Source organism: Saimiri boliviensis, chromosome 17 (genome assembly GCF_048565385.1).
Source record: "Saimiri boliviensis isolate mSaiBol1 chromosome 17, mSaiBol1.pri, whole genome shotgun sequence".
In the NCBI taxonomy this organism is placed as follows: Eukaryota; Metazoa; Chordata; class Mammalia; order Primates; family Cebidae; genus Saimiri; species Saimiri boliviensis.
Window position 1 is genome coordinate 45660215 of NC_133465.1, and position 6000 is coordinate 45666214.

Sequence of the window (6000 nt, forward strand, 5' to 3'; positions counted from 1 at the left end):
ATTACGTACACTTAGTTCATAAAGCAGCAGCAGTTTGAGAGGATTGACTTCAGTTTTTGTTGGTTGGTTTGTTTTTTGAGGTAGAGTCTTGCTCTGTTGCCTAGGCTGGAATGCAATGGTGAAATCTCAGCTCACTGTAACCTCTGCCTCCTGGGTTCCAGTGACTCTCCTGCCTCAGCCTCCCCAGTAGCTGGGATTACAGGTACCCACTGCCACATCCGGCTAATTTTTGTATTTTTAGTAGAGACAGGGTTTCACCATGTTGGCCAGGGTGGTCTTGAACTCCTGACTTCAGGTGATCCACCCACCTTGGCCTCCCAAAGTGCTGGAATTACAGGCGTGAGCCACTGCACCTGGCCAGGATTAACTCCAATTTTGAAAGAAGTTCTACTGTGGGTAAAACAATGTCAAACAACATCGCCTACTACAGAGAAACCTTTCTAGAAATGAAGAGTCAGCACTTTGGGAAGCCGAGGTGGGTGGATCACCTGAGGTCAGGAGTTCGAGACCAGCTTGGCCAAAATGGTGACACCCCCATCTCTACAAAAATACAAAAATTAGCCAAGCATGATGGCAGGTACCTGTAATCCCAGCTACTAGGGAGGCTGAGGTGGAAGAATCACTTGAACCCAGGAGGCGGAGGTTGCAGTGAGCCAATATCATGCCATTGCACCCTAGCTGGGCAACAGGGTGAGACTCCATCTTAAAAAAAAAAAAAAAAAGGCCTGGCGTGGTGGCTCATGCTTGTAATCCAAGCACTTCGGAGGCCAAGGTGGGCGGATCACCTGAGGTCAGGAGTTCAAGACCAGCCTGACCAACATGGTGAAAACTTTTCTTAAAAAAAAAAAGTAAAGAAAGAAGGCCGGGCACGGTGGCTCAAGCCTGTAATCCCAGCAGTTTGGGAGGCCGAGGCGGGTGGATCACGAGGTCAAGAGCTCGAGACCATCCCGGTCAACATAGTGAAACCCCGTCTCTACTAAAAATACAAAAAATTAGCTGGGCATGGTGGCACATGCCTGTAATCCCAGCTACTCAGGAGGCTGAGGCAGGAGAATTGCCCGAACCCAGGAGGCAGAGGTTGCGGTGAGCCGAGATTGCGCCATTGCACTCCAGCCTGGGTAACAAGAGCGAAACTCTGTCTCAAAAAAAAAAAAAAAAAAAAAAAGGCCGGGCGCGGTGGCTCAAGCCTGTAATCCCAGCACTTTGGGAGGCTGAGGCAGGTGGATCACAAGGTCAAGAGATCGAGACCATCCTGGTCAACATGGTGAAACCCCGTCTCGACTAAAAATACAAAAAAAATAGCTGGGCATGGTGGCGTGTGCCTGTAATCCCAGCTACTCAGGAGGCTGAGGCAGGAGAATTGCCTGAACCCGGGAGGTGGAGGTTGCGGTGAGCCGAGATCGCGCCATTGCACTCCAGCCTGGGTAACAAGAGCGAAACTCCGTCTCAAAAAAAAAAAAAAAAAGAAGAAAGAAAAGAGTCAATCGATGCAGAAAATTTCATTATTTTCTTATTTTAAGAAATTGTTCTCACCTGAAGGCTTAGGAAAAATAAAAACAAACATAAGAAAAAAAATTGCTGCAGTCACCCTAACCTTCAGCAACCACCACTCTGATCAGTCAGTGGCCATCAACACGAGGCAAGACCTCCGCTAGCGAAAAGGCTAGGACTTGCTGAAGACGCAGCTGATTGCTAGCGTTTTTAGCAAGAAAGTGTTTTTAAATTAAAGTATGTACATTTCTTGCTGAGAATGTCTCTTTGAGGAGGAAAAAATAAAGAAAAAATAAAGTATGTACATATATAAGATACGTTTTGAAACATAATGCTCTTGCACACTTAATAGGCTACAGTATAGCAGAAGCATAACTTTTTTTTTTTGAAACAGGCTCTCACTCTGTTGTCCAGGCTGGAGTGCAGTGGCACCATCACAGCTCATTGTAGCCTTGACCTCCTCGGGCTATGATCCTGTCACTTCAGCCCCCCAAGTAGCTGGGACTATAGGCGAGTGCCACCACGCCCAGATAATTTTTGCATTTTTTTGTGGAGATGGGATCTCGCTATATTGCCCAGGCTGGTCTTGAGCTTCTGGGCTTAGGTGATCCGACCACCTCAGCCTCCCAAAGTGCTGGGATTACAGGCATGAGCCACCATGCCCAGCCTATATAGTGTAAACACAAATTTGTTTGTTTGAGATCAGCTGATCACTAGCAGCTCAGGATTGTAGCTCCCAGTGAAAGCACAAAGAACGAGAGGACGCCACACCTTCACATGAATTCTTGTTGCTCACGCACCAGGAGATTCCCAGTGGAGGAGCCCCACAGGTCGCCAGCGCGACTCTTGTGACCTCAGAGCGTCGGTTCTTGGTGCAGAGTCAGAAAAGCACCATCAATTTTAACGCCGCTGATTTAGCCGGCGCAGTGGGTTGCTCAGATTTTGGCGCTTAGAATCAATAAGTTGGATGTCCACTTGGAAACCCAATTACAAAGACGGTAATTATAAAGACCACAGATGGATAAATCTACAATGAAGGCAAGAAAACAGCCAAAAAAGGCTGAGAATACCCAAGATCAGAATGCCTCTCCCTCTACAGGGGATCACAGTTCCTCATCAGCAATGAAACAAGGCTTGATGGAGAACGAGTGGGTTCCAATTACAGAAGCAGGCTTCAAAATGTGGATAATAAGAAACTTCTGTGAATTAAAAGAACTTGTTCCAACCCAATCTAAAGAAACAAAGCATTTTGAAAAAAGGTTTGACGAAATGTTAACAAGAATACACAATTTAGAGAGGAAAATAAGTGAATTGATGGAGCTGAAAAACACAATACGAGAGCCACGTGAAGTATGCACAAGTTTTAACAGCCGAATTGATCAAGCAGAAGAAAGGATATCAGAGGTCAAAGACCAACTCAATGAAATAAAACAAGAAGACAAGATTAGAGAAAAAAGGATAAAAAGGAACGAGCAAAGTCTCCAAGAAATATGGGACTATGTGAAAAGACCTAATCTGCGCTTGATAGGTGTACCTGAAAGTGAGGAAGAGAATGAATCCAAGCTGGAAAATACGCTTCAGGATATTATTCAGGAAAATTTCCCAACCTAGTAAGGCAGGATAATATTCAACTCCAGGTAATACAGAGAACACCACAAAGATATTCCTCAAGAAGAGCAACTCCAAGACACAATTGTCAGATTCACCAGGGTTGAAATGAAGAAGAAAATACTAAGGGCAGCCAGAGAGAAAGGTCAGGTTACCCACAAAGGGAAGCCTATCAGACTTACAGCAGATCTCTCAGCAGAAACCCTACAAGCCAGAAGAGAGTGGGGACCAATATTCAACATCCTTAAAGAAAAGAACTTTCAACCAAGAATTTCACATCCAGCCAAACTAAGCTTCATAAGTGAAGGAAAAATAAAGTTTTTTGTGAACAAGCAAGCACTCAGAGATTTCATCACCACCAGGCCTGCTTTACAAGAACTTCTGAAAGAACCACTACACATAGAAAGGAACAAACAGTATCAGCCTTTCTAAAAAATACCAAAAAGAGCATCAATATAATGAAGAATTTACATCGACTAATGGGCAAAATAGCCAGCTAATATTAAATGGCAGTATTAAACTCACATATATCATTATTAATTCTAAATTTAAATTGACTAAATCCCCCAATCCAAAGACAGACAGGCAATTTGAATAAAAAACTAAAACCCATCAGTATGCTGCATCCAGACCTACCTCATATTCAAGGATACACAAAGACTCAAAACAAGGGATGGAGAAAGATTTACCAACCAAACAGAGAGCTAAAATAAATAAATAAAAAGCAGAAGTTACAATTTTTTGCCTCTGATAAAATAGTCATTAAAGCAACAAAGATCAAAAGAAGCCAAGAAGGACATTATATAACGATAAAAGGATCAATGCAACAACAAGAAGAGCTAAAGATCCTAAATATATACGCACCCAATACAGGAATACCCAGACATACAAGACTAAGAGACTTAGACTCCCACACAATAATAGTGGGAGACTTCAACATTAATATTAGACAGATCAATGAGACAGAAAATTAACAACGATATCCAGGACTTGAACTCAGATCTGGAACAAGTAAACGTAATTAAAATTTATAGAACTCTCCACTTTAAATACACAAAATATACACTCTTATCAGTACCACATCATATCAACTTAGAAGTTTAAACGAAATGTTGGTCGGCTTCTTGTTTGTTACTCTTCCCTCATTTTCTTTCATGTCTCCATTATTAAGGACAATTATAGGCATACCCATATTTAGACTGCATTCTAGCCCGGGCAATAAAGCAATACCCCCATCCCCATCCTCTCTCCCTCTTCCTCTTTCTCTTTCTTCCTCTTCTTTATTTTCTTATTATAAAAAAAAAAATTTGTGCGTGTGTGTGCATGTTTTTTTTTTTTTTTTTTTTTTTTTTTAGAGACGGGATCTCACTATGTTGCCCAGGCTGGAATGCAATGCTATAGAACAGATAAAGTAAGGGAAAGACAAAAACCTAATAAAGCACAAAACAGCAAGGATAAATCCTTCTACCTTCTGCATAATGAATTAACTAGAAATAACTTTATATAGAGAACTTCAACAACGCCCAGGCCTGTTGCCCAGGCTGGAGTGCAGTGGCTATTCACGGGCTCGATCCCACTACTGATCAGCACGGGAGTTTTGACATGCTCTGTTTCCGACCTGGGCCGGTTCACCCCTCCTTAGGCAACCTGATGGTGCCCCGCTCCCGGGAGGTCACCATATTGATGCTGAACTTAGTGCAGACACGCGATCGGCATGGCACACTACAGCCCAGAACTCCTGGGCTCAAGCCCTCCTCCAGCCTCAGCCTCCAGAGTAACCAGGACTACAGACACACGCCACCACATCCGGCAGGTTTTTTTGTTGTTTGTTTTTGTTTTGTTGTTTTGTTTTTGAGATGGCCTCTCCCTCTGTTGCCCAGGCTAGAGTGCAGTGGCACCATTTCGGCTCATTACAACCTCTGCCTCCCAGGTTCAAGCAATTCTCCTGCCTCAGCCCTCAGCCTCCTGAGTAGCTGGGACTACAGGTGCACGCACCACCCAACTAATTTTTGTATTTTTCGTAGAGACAGGGTTTCACCATGTTGGCCAAGTTGGTCTTGATTTCTTGACCTCATGATCTGCCTGCTTCATCCTCCCAAAGTGCTGGGATTACAGGTGTGAGCCACCCACTGGGCCTGGCCTGTGTAAACATAACTTTTATGTGCACTGGGAAACCAGCAGCTCTGTGACACCCTTTACCGTGGTGGCCTGAAACTGAACTTGCAATATCTCCAAGGTCTGCCTGTATTCCTAATTTCCATTAAGCAAGGGTTTTGGCCTGGCCCTGCTCTGGCCCCTGATCATACTCCAGCCCTGGTCACAATATTTGGCATCCCTTCCTTCCTTTCACCTTCTGCTACTTCTCAGTATGATGAAATTCCTAAAGTTGACTGCAGAACAGCCCTTCTGTGCTTCCCAAACCCACCCCTCAGTCTCTGTGGCAGGTGCTTTGATCCTAGCATCCAGATTCTTCATTTATTTTTAGGACTCCAATCCTTTCCCCGTGTTATCCTTTGATATCGCAAACCAATCCCAAAACCTTCTCAAAGATCTTTGATTCCCTTTCAGGAAGGACGAGGTGGGAGGATCACGGTTACTCACCTCCTCCGTGTCCTTTTAGGATGCAAGGACATGTTCAGGTGGGTTCAATGAGCCCTGCAATGGAACCCAGGCTGACCTGATACAAAGTTAATGCGCCTTCTCTCAGGCTGTGCTGCCTTCTCCCCGCCTCAGCCTGGGTGTATTAGTCAGGATTCTCTAGAGGAACAGAACTAATAAGATAGTTGTATATATAAAGGGAATTTTACAGAGTATTGACTCACATAATAGGCTGTCTGCAAGCTGAGGAGCAAGGAAGCCAGTCCGAGTCCCAAAATCTCAAAAGTAGGGAAGCTGACTGTA